Source organism: Rhineura floridana, chromosome 5 (assembly GCF_030035675.1).
Source record: "Rhineura floridana isolate rRhiFlo1 chromosome 5, rRhiFlo1.hap2, whole genome shotgun sequence".
Lineage (NCBI taxonomy): Eukaryota > Metazoa > Chordata > Lepidosauria > Squamata > Rhineuridae > Rhineura > Rhineura floridana.
Genome location: NC_084484.1, coordinates 29,878,131 through 29,899,395, shown reverse-complemented (window position 1 = coordinate 29,899,395; position 21,265 = coordinate 29,878,131). Strand labels below are relative to the sequence as shown.

The 21,265-nt window shown below is 40.6% G+C and overlaps 1 protein-coding gene and 1 long non-coding RNA gene across 3 annotated transcripts in view; one reads left to right on the top strand and one right to left on the bottom strand.

Moving 5' to 3' along the window:
* Positions 1-21,265, top strand: part of GPC6 (glypican 6) — a 1,220,950-nt gene that overhangs the window by 214,384 nt on the left and 985,301 nt on the right. The window lies entirely within an intron of this gene.
* LOC133385788 (uncharacterized) overlaps positions 1-21,265 on the bottom strand; it is a 39,621-nt gene that overhangs the window by 18,201 nt on the left and 155 nt on the right. The window contains exons 2-3 of one of the 2 annotated variants that reach the window (XR_009762955.1): positions 20,072-20,206; positions 15,864-15,921 (exon numbers count right to left, since the gene is read on the bottom strand). This is a non-coding gene — a long non-coding RNA (uncharacterized LOC133385788). Of the gene's footprint in view, positions 1-15,863; positions 15,922-20,071; positions 20,207-21,265 lie in introns of those variants that run through there. The other variant, XR_009762956.1, reaches the window with a different exon arrangement.

Sequence of the window (21,265 nt, the reverse complement as noted above, 5' to 3'; positions counted from 1 at the left end):
CTGCTGTGCTGTCATCTTATTCATTCCAGGGAAAGAGAAGTGAGACACACTAGGGATTCTCAGCTCATACCAGGTGAAACAAAACTAAATTAACTGTCCCAGGAACTAGATGGCTTCACAACCCATGACAAGTAAATCTCCTAGATCAGCCAGAAATAGGCCTTATTAGAATTTTGCTGTGTTTGTTGTAACTAATATTTATAGGAGAGTTAAAATCAAACATCTCTAGTGTAATTGTTTCTAATTTGCCTTCGAGGATCACACATACTTTTTTAGGAACATGCATACCAAACCAGCAGTTATGAAAAACTTGAATACATTATTAATCTCTGCATTTTCTTGTGGCATATCTACTATACAACTTGCATTATCTGAATACTAATTTTGCTATTATAACTCCCCCCCCCAATATCTAGGAATTATAATTTAGAAAAAAATTGGTCAGAGATCCCAATCACTATCTTCCTCACTAACCTACATTTCACAGGGTTCTCTATGGAAAATGAATTGCTAAAATGAACCAGGCTAAGTCTGTAGTTTTGCTATGGGTGTCTGAGTCTGTTCACATGATGTCATGCCTATGACTTAAAGGTACTATGGATAATTTCCATTCCTTGCTATTGGTTGCCTTCATCTCAATGCATTATTCCCTTAACAGACCACAACTCATGGTGAGGTTGGTGTTTGTGACATAAAGCACATTCTATGAAGTGTTATTGACTGCCTGCATTTATATCCTGCCCTTCCTCCCAGTAGGAGCCCAAGGCTCAGTTCATTAGGCAATACAGGACTTGCTGAAAATGCAAATATTCCTTTGCATTTGAATTCAAGTTGGTGATGCAAAGGATGTTCCTCTGCAGGTGTGGCTTGAGCTATGCAAAGGGGAAAAAATACATTGGGTCCTGCCTTGGGTGGAGGCAGCATTGAAAGAAGTCAGGATCCACCAGCTGGATCTCTACTCCTGATATAGAATATTATCTGAAGTAGTGATGTGCTAAAAATCCACCCAATTCAGATTTGATACCAACTTTTCTATTATTTTGCATATTCTGTATCATTGCAGATCAGATTTTTTATGTAGCAATTTTCCAGGCTATTTATAAAAATGGTTGTTTCTCTAATTTTAAAATTTTGATATTAAGAGCAATATTTTTTCTATATCTCATTCCAAATATTGATATTTCTTTTCAAAATATTGATATTAATATAAATATTTCTTGCGAGGGAAAAAACAGATTGGTACAAGCAGGGGCTAGTGGAGAAAGAATGAACTCAAATCAATACCAGCCTGTTAGGTCAACATAATGCTTTCGAACTGGCACCAACCAATGTTTCCCATCCTTAGTATGAAGACACATGGGATTGCCACCTTGATGACGCTAAGCAGGTGTGAGTCAGCTCAGTGCCTGGATGGGAGACATCCTGGGAACCACATGTGTTCCACCTTGGGTTCCATGATAGAAGAAAGATGGATAATAAATATAAATAAATAACAGACGACAGGGTTCTCCAACTGATAACCCTTTCAATGAGCCTACACAACTTTCCTTTTGCAATACCATTGCTGCTAACCAGAGGAAAGATTGCTGGGCTGCTTTTTCTGCATTTCAGCACCGCCACTGCAGTTGGCCAAAGGGAAGCATTGCATCTGCAAGCTTAGCAGACTTCAAGTGTTTCATGTTGTTGCTACTCTGGACTCTCTCCTCAGGCTGATCACAGAATGAGCTACTCTTGAACTTGCCTAATTGCTGATCGACTTCACTCGAGACCACCAGCTCTGACTAAAGAAAGTTATTTCCACAAGTGCTTGCACATATTTATCAAGGGGAGTTCTGTGAATTCACAGTCATTTATATCTATGACCCAGACTTTTTGAGTGTTTGAAAAGAAACCCCATGCAGTGCCTTCCTCATTTCTCTTCCCCAAATTAAACATATTTTGGAGGAAGAGATAGGGGAGGCTAGTGGTAGGCATAACCATAGATGCACAAAGCACCATCTTTTCCTCCTGCTGTTTCTCTACCAGTCTCAGGATCCCCAACAAGAACTGAAGTTCTGCTTATCATTTGCCACTGAAGAAAGATCCAATGGCATATATTCTTGCCAGGGATCCTAGGACTAGTCTAACCCTCCAGACTAGTCTGGACCTCCACAGAGTACTACCCCAAGCCTCATCCTGGTTAGATAATCCATAGTCAATAGCACTAGAAGCTGCTAAGAACTCCCGCAGAACCAACAGGATCACACACAGCCTGATGTGAGTCATTAACTAAGGTGACTGAAGCTGTTTCAGTCCCATAATGGATTCTGGATCCATTTCAATCCAGCTTGTAGCTCATTCACCATAGTTGATTATTTTAGCTGATGACCAAGGAAATGGATTTAGATACATATTTTCAGAGCTTGGAAAAGTTACTTTTTTGAACTACATCTCCCAATAGCCCAATCTAGTGTCCATGCTGGCTGCGGCTGATGGGAGCTATAGTTTTAAAAAGTAACTTTTCCAAGCTCTGCATATTTCCAAGAACTATGGGTCAAGCCTTGGAGGTGTCCTATCTTTGAATCTTGTTAGTGGAATGTTATAGATAGAATTAATTTTGTCTTTGAAGAAAAAATTAAGATATAAATGTGAGAAAAATAAATAAGATCAATGAGCTGTGTTTGGCTTAGTTGGGCAGGCCAGGTTTGAAGAAAGGAGTAAAATAAATATTTTGCAGATCACAGTTAAATCTATGTGTGACACAGCAGATAACAAGGAAGGAAGGAGGAGGTGGAGGATCAAAAGGAAGCGGTAAAATTCAGAATGATACGGAAAGCGGGATTGGATCAAGATGAAGGAGGTGTGAAAATTGGAAGGAGATATCAATAATTTAAGATATGCAGACAATACCATACTACTAGCAGAAACCAGTAATGATTTGAAATGAATGGTGATCAAAGTTAAAGAGGAAAGCACAAAAGCAGGACTACAGCTGAAGATCAAGACAAAAGTAATGACAACAGAAGATTTACGTAACTTTAAAGTTGACAAGGAGGACATTGAACTTGTCAAGGATTATCAATACCTTGGCACAGTCATTAACCAAAATGGAGACAATAGTCAAGAAATCAGAAGGCTAGGACTGGGGAGGGCAGCTATGAGAAAACTAGGAAAGATCCTCAAATGCAAAGATGTATCACTGAACACCAAAGTCAGGATCATTCAGACCATGGTATTCCAAATCTCTATGTATGGGTGTGAAAGATGGACAGTGAAAAAAGTGGATAAGAGAAAAATCAGCTCATTTGAAATGTAGTGATGGAGGAGAGTTTTTGTACATACCATGGACTGCGAAACAAACAAATAATTGGGTGTTAGAACAAATTAAACCAGAACTATCACTAGAAGCTAAAATGATGAAACTGAGGTTATACTTTGGACACATAATGAGAAGACATGATTCACTAGAAAAGACAGTAATGCTGGGAAAAACAGAATGGAGTAGAAAATGATGACGACCAAACAAGAGATGGATTGATTCCATAAAGAAAGCCACAGACCTGAACTTACAAGATCTGAACAGGGTGGTTTATAACAGATGCTATTGGAGGTCACTGATTCATAGGGTCACCATAAGTCTAATCGACTTGAAGGCACATAACAACAAAGATTCAGAACAAAAAGTGCTTCTTGTGGGAGTGCGTAGAGAATATCCAAAGAAGAGGAAGTCTAATCTACAGAATGTTGCCAACTGCCATTGGAGTGCTACTTGTTTTCAGTACAGCTTCCAGTTGTAACAGTACTCTGAGGACTGAACTACTTCAAAAAGGGAATGTCAGGAAATTACTAAGGAGGCTGTTTCACCAGGAAGCAGAAGGTGAGAGGAGATTAGGGAGATGGAAGACAAGATGGATAGATATCATTAGTACTGAACTGAGGGGGCTATAAAATAGAAGCAGCTCTAGAGTCTCTAGAGCTTATACACCCCACATACAGAACAGACTGTTGAAACCTTGTGAAACATCCACAATATAAACTCTGCAAGGAATTAACTGATAATGACTATGAAGGCAACATTAATATACTCCCTTCATGAAACACTACTTGTTCTTGTTATCAGAAAGAGCCTAGGTAATGCTCATGTGTTAATAACTGCATTGATCGTCTCTGCCAAAGTGGCAAGCAATACTACCTGGAAGAAGTAACTCTCTTGCTTGGCTGCATTGTTCATTGGAAAATTAATGTATATTAGAAGATGTTAATGTAAAAGTCACAGTACATTCTTACAAGAATGTCATTGAAACTCATAATGTTCTTAACACATGCTTACCAGGCCAAATTCAAGGTGTTACTATTAACATATAAAGCCCTCAACAGGACCAGCTCACTTGAAGGATCACCTAACCCCAGATGTGCCCACTCAATACTTTGACCTGAGGAACTTCATGTTCATTTTGCATTTGCTCTAATACTCTGGGACTCCCTGCCTATTACTATCAGGCAGGTACCTTCATTATACTGTTTTCTTGTTTTGGCAAGCCTGCCCAGACATTTACTTCTATTATGCATATTTTTCAAATCCTGTTGATTTTATCTATTTTAATCATTTTATTATGCTTACTTGTGTTTAAAGTTTGTTGATTTTATTTTTCGTATATGTAAACTGCTTAGAGATTTTTAAATAAGCAATCAATATTTTTTATTTTTAATATATATATATATAATTTGCTATGTGTTGGAGGGAGCCTGTTGGATGTCAGCTGGGAGTTCCACAAAAATATGTAAAATAAAATAAAAATAATAAATGCTTTAAAAATCTATGTTTAACACACACACACACAGGGATGTATCAGACTGACAGCAATCCTAACTATAGGCGTCTTATGGTGTCTTAAATTAAACCAGCATGAGTTATCCCTATTCCAAACTCCATTCAGGGTCAAGGCTAGTATTCCTATTAAAGCTGGTGCTGTGTTTTTTCAGCCAGCTCCTGGGTGCAGCCCATTAAAAAGGGGTATGTTTTGGGTCAAACTACATATAATGCTAATGGCGTCACTTGAAGTGGCATTACAGTACGGCCCCACTTATGCGGCAGGTTAGGGACCAGACCCCTCCCTTAAAGTGAAAATCACCAAAAAGCGGAACATCGATCAGCTGTAGTGCGAGGAGCTCCAGCTGACACCGCTTGGCCCCTGAAGCTCCCCCCGCAACAGCTGATCGATGTTCTGCTTTTCCGTGCATCGTTCTCTCCCCTCCGCTCGCTCGCCCTCGTTATGGTGGGGGAGTAGTGCTGCAGATCGCAGGGAGGGAGCTGCCCGTCCACCCGCACCTGCTTGCTCACCCTCCACCGGCTCCCTTACTCATGCCCGCTTGCCCTCCCCCCACCTGTTTGCTCGCATGTTCTCTGCCGCCTCCCTCGCTTATCCTCCCTTGCCCGCTTGCCGTCCCCCCTGCCTGTTTGCGCACTCGCTCACTCTCTGTTGCCTCCCTCGCTCATCCCCCCTTCCCGCTCGCCCTCCCCCCTGCCTGTTTGTGCACTCGCTCACTCCCCGCTGCCTCCCTCGCTTGTCCCCCCTTGCCTGCTTGCCCTCCCCCTGCCTGTTTGTGCACTTGCTTACTCTCTGCCACCTCCCTCAGTTGTCCCCCCTTGCCCGCTCGCTCTCCCTCCTGCCTATTCACTTGCACGCTTGCTCACCCTCCACTGCCTCCCTTGACAATAAAATGGCACCAGATGCCCTTCTCGGACTCAGCTGCTGAGCGCATTGTCAGAGCTTGGAAACATTTCTTTTTTGAACTACAACTCCCATCAGGCCAACTGTAGTTTTAAAAAGGAACATTTCCAAGCTCTAACAACGCGCTCAGGACGTAGGCCCCATCAATTCACGTCATGCCACAAAATCACTGCAAAAATGGAACAAGCGCTGAACATATGGGACATGGACACAATTCAAAACTGCTGCATTAGCGAAGCACCAGGAAGCAAAGTGCCGTAAAGCGGGGCCCTACTGTATTGCTTTCAAAAATGGAAATAGTAGGCATAGGGTGCTCAATCATGGCTACAAAATACAGGAAGTACATAACCATTTCCTCCCCCACCATATTTCCACCACGCTAGGTTTCCAAATATATTATATCAGGGCTTTCTTTAAAGGAAATATTATTGGGTGTCCATTTTTTCATTCAAATGGCTTGCATGTGGAAACCTCTCCACCATGTACATGGCCTGACATTTGTATGAGGCAAAAGTGATTCAAAGTAAAAAAAAAAAAAAAGGGTGGGGGAGTGCCTTGTAAATGCATTTACACAAGTTACTAGCCTAGCAAAAATCTTACTAGCTTGTCCACCTATCAGCAAATACATGAATGCTGCTGTAGCAGAATTATTCAGGGGGGGGAGAACAAACATACAGAGAAGTAGACATCACAGTGTATAGGCAGAGAGATTTTGTTAAGAATTTTTAGAAAGACTGGTGGTTTGTAAGAAGCCTAAGAATTATTGTGTAATGTGCCTCTATGTTCTACTGTTTCTATTCAGTTTCACTCTAGTCAGTGTTCCAGTGACTTCCAATCTGAATTTGTTCTTGGTACATCAATTAAATTTTATGTTTCCATATATATATATTGGCACCACATGGCCTGAACCTGGAGGACAGTACCACCACTACTTCGCTTCTGCAAAGGAAGCCCCTCTGAGCATTCCATCCTCAAAGCTCTATAACTGCCACCTTGGTAACAGCATTTGTATGATAGCAGCTGATGAAGGTGGAAGCTGAAACGTTTTGTTAATACAATAAAAACCTCTGTTTGGTTAATCACAATTACGTTCATATATATATATGTATATATATGTATGTGTATATATATGTATATGTATGTATGTATCTATATATATATGTATCTGTATCTATATCTATATATGTATATATATATATCTGTATATATATATCTATCTATATATATGTATATCTATCTATCTATCTATCTATCTATCTATCTATCTATCTATCTATCTATATATATGTATATATCTATATATATATCTATATATATCTATATATATCTATATATATATCTATATATCTCTATATATATCTATATATGTATATATATGTATATATATATATATGTATATATATATACATACACATACAGAGAGAGCTGAATTGTTATTAGGATGGTGATGATGATTAAATTTATACAGTAGGTCCCAAGGCAGGTTACAACAATACAAAATACGTTATTAAGTTTATAATAATTTGTACAACAGCAGTCATAAGAAAAGACGAGCTGCTACTTCTGTTGATCTTGGTTTAGCATTTGATTTGATCACAATGAACAAACTGCTTCATTTCAGATCCCTACTGGCAGAAGGCTTCTTTGTTGGTAATATCACTGTTATCTTGAACACAAATATTGGGATGAAGATAGACCTACAATACAAGTGACATATTGGAAGCTAAAAGAGTAGGAATGTATATTTAGCAGCATTTTATTTAGTTAGCTGTGTTAATGATGTGGTTATGAATTTTAAGGAGATAATTATTTTTGTCCAAGGCTTAGGACTCAACCTGTGCCAGTATACACTAATGATGTGAGCTTGTGTAGACAGCCAGTGTGCAGTGGTTAGAGGAGCCATCCCAATCTAGTGCCCTCCAGATGTTTGGGGCTATAACTCCCATCAGCCCCTGGCAGCATAGCCCATGGTCAGGGATGACTGGAGTTGCAGTACAAAACCTGGAGGACAACCAAGTTGGGGAAGGCTAAGTTAGAGTGTCACAGCAGGACTGGAGAAACATGGACTCAAATCCCCATTTGGCCATAAAGTGCACTGGTGACCTTGGGCCATATGCTATCTGTCAGGCTAACCTACCTCACGTGGTTGTTCTGAGGGACCAAGTATGTCATCTCGAGCTAGGAATATATGAAGTTAGCAAAGTCTACTCCAACCCGCTATTTTGGTTCCACTGAAGGTCAGCTTCTGCTAAAAACTGTTCTTCATCTGCTATGGCTAAACGTAATTAATTACATAAGATTTATTATTATCATCAGTCATAATAATAATAATGTATTGTAATACATTTATTGAATTGTAATAAATGTATTGTTGCTGTTGTTATTATTATTACTACATTTATATCCCTCCTTTCCTCCAAGCAGGTCAAGGTAGTGTACATGGTTCTCCTCCATCTCAATTTTATCCTCACAACAACCCTGTCAGGCTGAGAGACTGTGATTGTTACCCAGCAAGCTTCATGTCTGAGTGAGACTCTGGTCTGCTAGGTCCAAGTCCAACACTCCGACTACTACATCACACTGGCTTATGTTGTCATTGTGTGATTCCACACCATTCATTTCAACACAAAGGTCATTCATTTCAATTCAAAGGAAATGCCAGCAAAATGGGGGGGGGGGTAATCAATTACATATCATTTGTGGATAGCAGATAGTGAACATCTGTGTATTTGCTTACCTGATTTCTGTTCCTGACCACAAATCAACACTTACACTGAAGCAATTTCTGCGTCTGTGACTGCTTGGAGTGGAATTCTGCACCATCCCTACCTCAAGCTCCTTAGAGGAAGGGAGATATTTAAATGTCATAAATAAATACATTATGATGCTTTTTTAAAGCCTTCCAGAAATCCAGGCAGAAGTCCTATTAGGCATGCCCAACAATTCTTCTGATCCCAGACTTAATTTATAGCATACTCTTCCAAAGGGATTCTTCTACAATATTGAATATCTAAAAACCCAGTTAAACTCACCAATGAGAACTGATGATGGAAAACAGTAAAAGAAAACTGCGAACAAGATGATTCACTTAATCTGTGAATGGCTGACAAAAATAATTGCTATATAATACTTCCAGAAAGTTAGCAGAGATGGGAATTTGTGTACTACAGCTATATAGCACCCCCAAAGAATGATCCGTCTATACTTTCCTTATTCCTCCATTACCTTTAATAGCGTCTCTCCCTTGACCTTAATGAGTGGGTGACTTCCTAGGGGAAGAGGTGCTCTCTAAGCTATGCAGTTTCCAGGCTGTTAAAGAGCTTTTATAAGCTAATAGCAACATCTGAAATTGGACCTTAAAGCACATTGGCAGTCTACAAATTGCCAACAAAGTAGCTGAATATGCTTCTGCCTTCCCAGTCCTCCCAGGAGCTGGACTGTTGGATTTCACATCAGCTACAGCTTCCAGACCTTCTTCAACGACAGCCCAAGGCAAATGTGTAACAGTGGTTGTAAATGCATGCAAAAAGAGTTGAACAAATTCAACATAATGGGGCTGTATCCAACTAAGAGTAGACTTAAGTTAACCAACCCCATTATTTTCAGTGGGTCTACTCCAAGCAGGGCTACCATTAGGTACAACTCTTTTCTTTTTTCTTATCTTTTGTTGGGGGGCAGCAGGCATAGTATGAATGACAAGATGTGAGAGTCGCCACCTTTGATGGCTTTAAAAAAGGGTTAGATAAATTCACAGAAGGTAAGGCCATCCATGGCTGTTAAACATGACAGTTGTATGTTTGAATATGTCTTTGAAAACCAGTTGCAGGGGAACAACAGTGGGACAGAGGTATTGCCCTGATGCTCTGTTTATAGGTTACTGATAGGCATCTGGTAGGGCACTGGAGAACTAGGATTAGATCAATCCAGATTTAGGGTTGCCAGGACAGACTCATCCCAAACCCTGAGATTTCAGGGGCAGTCCCTAGTGATGTCATGCAGCAGTCCCTAGTGATGTCACAGGTCAGGCCCTAGTGATGTCATTAAGCATGATACATTAAGCATCAACCACAGTTGCTTGGAGCATAAAAAATCAAACAAATACATTCATTTCTTTTAACTGCTATTTCTTTTATGCTGTACTTATATATTTCTGTATCTTAACTATTCTGATGTTTTATTGACTATTTTATTTGAATGGGTCTGTGACTGTATATTAATAAACAAACATACATTTCTCTGATTGGAAATTAAGGTAGAAATCTTAGCTAGAAGTTGGAGCCTGGGTAGGGAACATTTGGTCTAGGCTACTTGTTTCTGGCAAGAAGGGTTTAAATGCCTTTGGGCCAGTCACCAGAAGGCCATTGTAGGAAGAAAGGAGCCTTGTGTTGTGAAGATGTTAGATGGGAACATTCAGGAGTAAAGATAGATGCCGCTGAAGGCTGCAATCCTAAACACACTTACTAAGGGACTAAGCACCATAGAACACAATAGGACTTACTTCTGAGTAGATATAGTATGGATTGTGCTGTTGGCTTGACTAGGGATCCTCTGCAAAGATATTCATATCCAAGCAGGGTTGGCAACCCCCTGTCTGGAATACCTTATAATGTGGCTGTTCCAAACCTCTTTACAGCTTTGACATTTCACTTCAGAAAGAGGTTTGAAAAATGAGCAGAGCTTGGAAAAGTTACTTTTTTGAACTACAACTCCCATCAGCCCCAGCCAGCATGGCCACTGGATTGGGCTGATGGGAGTTGTAGTTCAAAAAAGTAACTTTTCCAATCTCTGAAAATGAGTAACAGTAAGAAGATTCTCTACCATTTTCTGTCTACCCTGTGGGCTGCTATAAACTCACTTTGACAGCCAACCCAATTCCAGTGAGTAATAATTGACAGAGAGAAAACACACATGGTTTGGTCTACTTTCACAGGCAGTACCTTGGGAACAATAGCAACTGAAGCCGCACTTCCCAATATGTGAATTCTCTTTTATCGCTATTGGGCAAGAAACAAACCATCATGAAACCAACTAGGTGCATCATTAATGGATTTAATGGGATTGAGCTGTGCACATTGAACCACTGTTGTTGCTTCTATCGATGTAAGGGAGTGACGATAAACGTAAATAAGATGTGAACAGAAAAACAGGACAGTGATGATTTCCTAAATGCAATACCATACCAACCACAACAAGATTCCTATGAGTAAGGCAGAAAACTCATAGAATCATAGAGTTGGAAGGGGCCTTGTAGGCCATCGAGTCCAACCCCCTGCTCACAGTAGGAAATCCACAGCTAGAGCATCTCCCGCAGATAGCTGTCCAGCCTCTGCTTGAAGACATCCAGCGAAGGGGATCCCACCACCTCCCTAGGCAGTCGGTTCCATTGGCGAACTGCCCTTACTGTCAAGAAGTTCCTTCTAATGTCCAGTCTTTCCCCTTGTATCTCGGCATCCACTCTCATTCTCTCAGTTTCCATCCTCAATCTCTCAGCTTCCAACTCTCTCTGTTTATCTTTTTCCTCAGCTTCCATCCTCAATCTCTCAGTTTCCATCCTCAACTTCTCAGTTTCCAACTCTCGCTGTTTATCTTTCCCATCAGCTTCCATCCTCAACTTCTCTCTCAAATACTCTATATAAGCGGGATTGCTTAAGTATCCTTCTGGGGTCTCTTCCCTGACAGGTTGTTCTTGCTGGGCAGTTGCAAATCCTATAAGTGCTACCCTCAATTCATCTACCCCTTTACCCTCGTGAGGTAAATTGAATGTTATGCACTTCTCCACCAGCTCCTCTCTTTTCATTTTTATATATTCAGCCATGGTGTTTGAGTTCACTCACTCTTTGCCACACACTCTTTGCCAGTCACTCTCACAAGTAATCTTGTTTTGTTATTTCTGTTTGCCACACCACTGGTAGGGGTTCTCTAGTATTCGTACCACCGCTACAGCCAACACCTGTGACGTAGTCTCCTTTGTTCGGATCCCACCGCTACTGCCACCACATGTGACGCCCTTCCCTGGCTCTCCCTGTCAGGTTCCTACCTGCGCGTGGCTACTGCCTGTCACTAGGCACCACCAGGGACTCCACCAGTCCGGACTGTCCTTTTTATGGTTTCTCTTCCCGCTCTAGCACAGATCTCAACAGATCCCCCTGCTAGGCATCACCACCCGTCACGTCCTAACACCTGTATTCCCAGAGACTCTGAATACTTGTATTGTTATTCTCTTCATCGCTGCCACCATTTGTTACAGTTTCCCTTCAGCCTTGGTCATTACCTTCCCTTCCCTTCTGGTCTGTGAAACCCCAGCCAAGGATCAGGCCTTCGGTAAACCAAATTAAGTATTTATTAAAGATAACAAAGATAACAAGATTTCTTCATAAGGCACATAAGCATATGGTTTTATCTAATACTAATCTGAACTCCACCCCCCTCCTTCTCCACGCTCTCCTGGCAAACAACTCTCTAAAACCCACCAAAACAACCCACTCACTTTCATCACCTCACATCCACCCAGATTCCACTGTCACTCTTCCTTTTATACGCTCAGCCATTTTAAACACTCAGCCAATCATCCAGCATTCTACTGCCCATTCACTCCCCCTCCTCTTTCATTCCACTTACCATGTATCTCCTATACAAACAGCACTTACCATATTTACACTAATACAGGATCATCACAGGGCCTTGTAGGCCATCGAGTCCAACCCCCTGCTCACAGCAGGAAATCCACAGCTAGAGCATCTCCCGCAGATAGCTGTCCAGCCTCTGCTTGAAGACATCCAGCGAAGGGGATCCCACCACCTCCCTAGGCAGTCGGTTCCATTGCCGAACTGCCCTTACTGTCAAGAAGTTCCTTCTAATGTCCAATCTGAATCTACGCTCCTGCAACTTAAAACCATTAGACCTAATCCTACACTCTGGGGCAGCAGTGAACAAATCTGTACCCTCCTCTATGTGACAGCCCTTCAGGTACTTAAAGAGTGTAATCATGTCGCCCCTCAGCCTTCTCTTCACCAGACTGAACATGCCAAGTTCCTTCAACCTTTCCTCATAAGACTTGTTCTCCATACCGGCTATCATCCTCATCGCCCTCTTCTGAACCCGCTCCAACTTGTCTATATCTTTCTTAAAATGAGGTGCCCAGAACTGAACGCAGTATTCCAGATGAGGCCTGACTAATGCAGAATATAGTGGGACTATTACTTCCCTCGACCTGGAAACTATAGCTCTGTTTATGCAGCCCAAAACCGCGTTTGCCTTTTTTGCCGCAGCATCACACTGCTGGGTCATGTTCAACTTGCGATCCACTACAGTTCCAAGGTCCTTCTCACACGCACTACTGCTAAGCCGGGTATTTCCCATCCTGTACCCGTGCATTTTGTTTTTGTGGCCTAAATGCAGAATCCTGCATTTGTCTTTATTGAATGTCATTTTATTAATTTCAGCCCAATTTTCTAGTCTATCCAGGTCCCTTTGGATTTTATTCCTGCCTTCCATTGTGTTAGCTATCCCTCCCAGTTTCGTATCATCCGCAAACTTCATAAGGCTTCCCTCCACCCCATCATCTAAGTCATTGATAAAAATGTTGAAGAGTATCGACCCCAGGACAGAACCCTGTGGCACTCCACTCGAGACCTCTTTCCAGTCCGAATCAGAGCCACCGACGACCACTCTTTGAGTACGGTTTTCCAACCAGTTGTGAATCCACCTGACAGTATTTCCATGTAGTCCGCATTTGACGAGTTTGCTAATCAAAAGGTCGTGGGGGACTTTGTCAAATGCTTTGCTGAAATCTAGATAGATGACATCTACAGCATTTCCACCATACTAGGCTAGTGACCCAATCAAAAAAAGAGATGAGATTAGTTCGACAGGATTTTTTCTTGACAAACCCATGCTGGCTCCTACTAATCACAGCACTGTCATCTAGATAGTTGCCAATGGACTCTTTTATTATCCGTTCTAATATCTTTCCTGGTATTGAAGTCAGACTGACCGGCCTGTAATTCCCCGGATCTTTTTTTTTACCCTCAGCATCCCACAACCAGTCAGGGTTCCTAGCCAAAAGTAAAGAAATCCTGACAGCCAGTTAGCCAAGGTCACAGAAATCCCCACACAGCACAACATGACCTGGGTGCTGCAGGTAGGACAGAATGCTGTGGCACAATTGCTGACATGAGTGAGATCCTATCAGCACATAATACCTCTGCTCTGAAATCTGCACTGGTTGCCAATTTGCTACCAGGCCAAATTCAAAGTGTGCTTTCCATGCTACGGGTGCCACATAGTATTTGTTCTGCTCTTGTAAGAAATCAGTTCTTTAGTGTGGCAGCACCTATGCTCTGGAACTTTTACTCTTTTTTGCATCTGCTAAAAACATTTTTGCTTAGGCAAGCCTGCCCAGGCATTTAGAAGCTCTTACATTTTTATCTATTTTTAACTCACTGTTCATTTTATTATTTTGAATATTTTTAAATACCTGTCAACTCTTTTTGCCAATATTTTTTTTACATTCTTTCTGTAAACTGCTTTGAGGTTTTTTACAATAAAGTGGTATATAAATGTTGTAATTAAAATACATAAATAAATTTCAGAGTCACTGTGGCCCTTGGGTCTCCTTCCTCTTTTAGGAACAAAGGAATCTGCCTTATACTGACTCAGGCCATTTGGTGCCATCTAGCTCCGTACTGATGACATGGACTAGCATTGGCTGTCTAGAATTTCAGGCAATAGTCTTTTCCAGAAATCGAATTTTGGACCCTTGCACACAAAGCATATGCTCTACCACTGAGCTACAACCCTTCCCTTGTTTAAATAATATCTTTTAGAACTGTTCTTTTCAATTCACTAATGAATGCATATCATCCCCAGGGCAGATCCACACCATTCATTTAAAGCACATTCAAAACATATTTGAAGCACATGAATTGCACCACAGAATCCTGGGAACTGTAGTTTGTTAAGGGTTGTGGGAACTATAACTGTGAGGGGGAAACTACACTTCCCAGATTCTTTGTGGGAAGTCATGTGCTTTAAATGCAAGTTGGATGTGCATTAAATGTATTGTGTGGATCTACTTAATAAACTTTGCCTGCATGGAAATTGTTTTAATTAATTTCTTAAAATGGAATGAACTATAAAGTTTCCTGGGTGACCATGGGCTACTCACCATCTGTCAGCTTAATCTGGCCCAGAGTGAAAACAACAGAGTGGAACCACCCCAAAGTAGAAGGGCACACTGAAAATGTAGAGGAAGTAATACTGTACAACCATAGTGTGAAATCAGATACTTATTGGGACATAGTATGAAGAAATATTTATATAAGCATGACTATCAGTTTATTATTTACACAACGTGTAAAGATATTTATAGTGCTATCCTGTTTGTTTACGCAGAAGCAATCCCAATGTATTCAGTGGGGCTTACTCAAACAGGGATAGAACTGCAACCTCAAGTGATAAGCAACTTCATTCACACAACCTAAAACTCAGAATCATGCCACTTTAAGCTGTTTTGCAACTGTTTATACTTGTTTTTATTGTTATTGGATTTAAATGGCTTTATTCCTTGTTGTGAGCTGCCTTTGTTTCCATTCCTACCTCACATGTTTGTTGGAGAGACTCCATATACACACACAGACAGGAGATGTAAAAATACATACACCCATATAATAGTTTATTGTCAAACCAGTTGGTTATTGCAGAACATTTTTTAAAAAATAAAACCAGTATTAGATTCCTACATAATAAAAGCAGTGATAGCTATGTAAGGCCTGCCTAATTGCTTTAAAAATAGGGTTGGAGGGGGAGAGAAATAGTTACAACACAAAAACAGTTCTTTGCTATGTTCTCTCAAAAGTCGCATCAATTTACAGCACAAACCTAACCATGTCTACTCAAAATTAAGTCCTATTGAATTCAATGGGGTTTGCTCTGGGTATGTGGGATTAGCATTGCAGCTTTACTCCCAGAAAAGCAAGTACTGGATTAAAGCTTCATATTGGGAAGGTTTTCAAAACAGTGCCCTCTTCAACAGCCCAGGGAAATTTAAACTTGACTCCTGCACACAAGAGAGAAAAACACTGAAAGCTATATACTTACACAATTGATGAGATTTTCTGAAAAGCAGGAAAAAACAAGTTTTCTGATTTGCAAAGGGCTGTAGTCACTGCCTTGTCAATCACAACCCTGAGTTCACTTATTGGCTGCAAACCTGAAAGGGCAGGATTAGAGCAGCCAGCTATTTATTTATTTTATTTATTTATTATTTCAATTTATATACCGCCCTTAGCAAAATAGCTCTCAGGGCAGTGAACAAACAAGATAAAATACAATATATCATAATAAAAATACAAAAACATATACAAACAAACAACAAAAAGCACAGAAAAAACAAAATAAATACTACAAAAATTAAAAATACAGATTAAAAGGTTAAAAAAGATTAAAAAGATTAAAATGCCTGGGAGCATAAAAAGGTCTTTACCTGGCGCCGAAAAGATGGAAGTGTAGGCATCAGGCGTACCTCTTCGGGGAGGCTGTTCCACTACTCAGGGGCCACCACAGAAAAGGCCCTAGATCTCGTAACCACCCTCCGGGCTTCCCAATAGGTTGGTACCCGGAGGAGGGCCTTAGATTCTGAACGAAGTGAACGGGTAGGTTCATAGCGAGAGAGGCGTTCCACAAGGTATTGAGGTCCCACGCTGTGTAAGGCTTTATAGGTCAAAACCAGCACCTTGAATCTCGCCCGGAAGCAAATAGGAAGCCAGTGCAGACGCGCCAGGACAGGTGTTATATGCGAGGACCGACTGGTCCTCATCAATAATCTGGCAGCTGCGTTCTGCACCAGCTGAAGCTTCCAAACTGTCTTCAAGGGCAGCCCTACGTAGAGCGCATTACAGTAATCCAATCTTGAAGTTACCAGAGCGTGGACAACGGAGGCGAGGTCGTCCCTGTCCAGATGAGCTATGAGCTCATTTAACTGAAGTTGTGGGGGGCGGCTGACGTTTTGGTGTATATCTTGTGAACCAGACCACTTAGAAACTTAATTTTTTTAAAAAAACAAAAGCTGAGAGTCTGGAGATTAATGTGATTTACCCTGAGACCTGGAGAGCACCCAAAAAATCTGGAGTCTCTGGGCAAAAACAGGAGACCTGGTAACCCTATCCAGATTTTATCTAGCAGAGCTCTTGTTATATTCTCTAGTCTTAAAAGGTTGTGTAAGAGAAAAAAATGTTATCCCATTAAGAATTTCATAGTATTTTCAGAATTTGAGGCACAATCCAGCCATAGTCAAGCACTATTGTGCTGCTGTGCATACTTACTTGGCAGAAAACTCCATAGAATTCAATGGGATTTACCTCTGAGTAAGCATGTGCTGTTATTTTAACAGAAAAGCTGAACATGTCCCCAATCTGTAAATCAGTGTTGAATTTTAGATGTGTCGAACTTTTTCTCTCTACGTTATTATAGGTTTAATTCTTCCCAAGATTCTTTCAACATCAACAAAAAGTGAAAGCAAACTTTTTGTTGTTAATTTACCACTTGGCAAAAAGCCAAAAACTACCAACTAATAGAAGATAAATGCAGATTGCTTGCATTTTGCTAAGACAAAATGAAGTGACAAATTAAAGATATTTGTCTCCCTTATTTGCTGTTTAAAAATGTTATTAACTAATCTTGAAATACAAGGGAAATGATAAATTTATCAAGCTTCAAGAGTAATAAAGAGGAGAACAATAAATTGACTTCAGGCATGTCCATCTCTTGCAGTGTTTACAATGGTTTAGCTGTTCATGGATATTGCTTGTCTAGCTCAATGTCATCGATTTTCATTGTAATATGTTTGCCTTTGTCATCATACCATTTGATAACAAGGGTGTGTGATCTGGAGATAAACAAAGCTGTAGGCTACTGTGTATATCACAAAAATTTGTTTCTCACTAGAAGTCTACGATCCTCACACAACACTTCTTTGCCAGCCATGTTAATATCATAAACACAAAGTAGCTTATTATGAAATCAGACATCAGTAAAGTTCTGGTGAACTCAGACTCCTCCAGACAACCTCATTCATCCTGAGTTGCTTGGAGAAAGCTTATGTGGGGGTTATACAATGCCTGCTCTTTATTGAGCATGTGTTCCAGTTTGCAGGGAGATTATAAAACAATGAGCATTAATCCTGATTTGGTTGCATGGAGATGATATGGCTTCCTATCAATCTGTCATTCATCCCACCTTTTTTAGTGCATTTCCTGGTCACTTTTCTAGCTGCAAAAAAATCCAGGTTTTGTTGTTGCACCAGAGCATTTTAATCTACTTTAATTGTAAAAGCTAAATGTCCAGTGTGCAATTGAAGCCCTTGTGCAAAATCCTGACAGTCTAGAGACCATCCTCATAAAACTATAAAACTTTTGGTTGTGAGGTACCTATGAAGAATAGGTGGGAAGTAGTTTGGATTAAAAAGAAAGCCACAGCACACAAGGCTACCTTTGTGATTTTTCTTTTCTTTCATGAGAAAGAGCCCTGGCTCAGACAGAACAAGCTCTGCATGCAAAAGGTCCCAGGCCTAATCCGCAGCATGTTCAGCTAGAGCTGGGAAGGGATCCCTGTCTGAAACCCTCAAGAGCACCCTACCAGTAAGTCTGAACAATACTAAACTAGATGGACCAGTGGTCTGACTCAATAGAAGACAGCTTCTTACCTTCCCTTGTATCTCTTATGTTATGCAATCCCACTCTATCTGCATGTTTAGTACATGCACAGTTTAGGAAATGAGATTGGGCTCCTGTCTATGTTTTGCCTTGGCTTCTCTTGTGGGAAAGACATCACCAGTTTAGCGACCTTGGCTAAACTGGGATTCTGCTTCACTTTCTTCTGCCTTTTTTTTTTTTTAGCATTTAAGGCTTTGCTAACATCCATGGCTGCTGAACATGAAGGCTTCTCCCTCTTTACAGCTTACCTTCCCTCCATCTCCTCTAAATCAATTTACCCAATTACTTCGCTCTCTCCTCTGCCTTCTCTTTGAGCAGGGATGGATGAATCTGTCAATTTCAGTTTCTCTCAGTTTCTAATTTTTACATACTTCAGTTCAGTTCATCCCATGAGTGTGCAATTTTTAAAATAAAAAGTCCTCATGAAAATCTGTTAGCATGTTAATGTGTATGTCTCTGAATATACACATTTTATATGCAATTTCCCCTGATATAATGCACTAATTTTTATTTTATTTTCACTAATGTATGCATTTTATGGACACTGTTCCCTAATATGAATTTCCAAAGTGCATTTCAGTTTACATACTGTTTCAGGAATCGTGAATTAGGTAGATTTCCATTAAAATGCAAATGGAACTGAATCTCTCTCCTGACCCTATCTTGAGAACTGCTTACAGTAGGGGATAGGTAACTGACAATAGCCATCTTCAGGTGTTCTGCTCATCTGGAAAAGCAACATGAGAACAACATGAGAGCTGGGGTGAGCATGCTAAGCTCTGCCTCTCCTATTCCTGTCATCCTCAATGTCTTTTAGGGCAAACATCTGAAGCAGGGACCTTTTTGAGGCTTTCAATACCATTGCTTATATGTCATCTTTCTAGAGTTGGGCTTGGAGGCACATTGGTACATTGGCTCTAGCCTTTTCTGGAAAAGGTGGTGCTTGAGGACTGTTGTATCTCTCTTGCCCACACTCTGCCTTGAACAAGTAAAGATACTTTTATCATACACTAAGAGTAAAGCAAAGCTGTTTCTAAGGATCTTGTTTTGTTCCTGCAGCCTTTGCTCACAAACTGTCCTGGCAACAGTAAGTCTCAATCCCTCTGGATACTTTATAGCCTCTAAAGATCCCAATTATGGGTTGTTCTTCTGATACTAGTAACCGTTTCTATTGGGTATTGCATGGCCACCAAAAATAACTGTATCTCTTTTTATTTATTTTATGCCAAACTGTGGTAGCTTTGCCATCAGCCACAGTAAGACTGGTAACTAGGCCGAGAATCAGGCATGTGTTAAACAAATGGATTTTATTTAGTTAAGAGATGTAATAAACATAAACATGTTTACTCAATATTTAGGATCTGAAAGTGTGTGATTACAAGATGATATTCACTGGTTTTATTTATGTCACACTTGTCAAAATCTCCTCAGAGAATAAGAATGCAATCCTACTTATCCTAACCACCTCCCTCAAAATCCAATCCTCTCTCCCTCAAAATCTCTACCCTATTTGACAACTCCCACATACATATATCATCCCCAATTCACTCAGCCACTTAGCACACAGCATTCTTCATCATTCCTCTTCATTCCCCCTCCATCTCTCTCTATACCATATTTATTCTAATAAAACTCAATTCAAAACAGTACCTGTTTGACTGCATATAACAACACATGTGAGATGAAACATCACAAGGATAAGCACGTTCCACATTGCCATCAGTCTGTGTGGTGCCCCAGGGTTCGATCTTGTCCCTCATGCTTTTTGAAACCTATATGAAATATCTGAAAGAGGTCATCCAGTAGTTTTGGGTTGCAGTATCACCATCATCATCATGGAGATGATATGCAGCCCAGCTCTCATTTTCATCAGCTAATCCTAGGGAGGCCATAAATATCCCCAACCGTTCCACTATTTGGCAAGGATGCAAGCAAATCTGAAACTTAATCCAGACAAGACAGAGGTGCTCTTTTTTGAAAGTTCTGTTGATCTGGATTGAGGTATGCAAACCGTTCTTGATAGGTTACACACCCCTGTTCTCTTGCTTTATACTTTGTTGTGAGCTGCCTTGGAAGGATTTATATACTGAAAGATGGGATATAAATGATTATAATAAGTAATAATAACATTTTACATAAGTCATTGTGGAGAAAGGCCATTGAACAACTCAAGCATCTTTCCCCTGGGTGCAAGACTGAACTTACATATTACATACTTTTTTTTTCTTTTGCTTTTTTTTAAATATAAAGGGTGTCTTTGCCCAAGCACTGAGGGCCAAGCAGACATTATGGGAGCAACTGAAAATATTAATGCCATTGTCTTAATCTCCCAATCTCCTTGGTAATGTCTAATCATGCAAATAATTTTGGGAGCACTGTCACACTTCACATTTTTCAGGCTCTGCAATTCACAGCCAGTGATGTGGAACAGAAGTTTCGATAACACCCTCTGATCTGTCCCAATACCTAGTTTTGTTCTGGGTAAAGATGTGAAGGCCCAGGGGGAAAAAACAGAAAAATAGGGGGGAGAAATCACCCGGGTTTCTTCCAGGTTTTTCCCCTGAAATTTTGTGACTTTTTTTCTGGAAAAATGAGAGATGGGGTGGAGGAAGAAAGGGGGTTCAATTTTTTCTGGGTTTTTTCCCAGGCCCTCCCATCTCTAGTCCTGAGTAATTACAGCCATTCATCCACATGTAAAACATAGGAAGAACGCTGGCAGTTTAGGCCAAAGGCAGTGATTAGTCAGTTATCTCCAGAAAACCCATAAGCAGGGTTTAAAGTCAGTTGTTGGGGACCAACACCAGAAGAGAGCTACTGCCTTTACATGCAACACACTTTGACCTA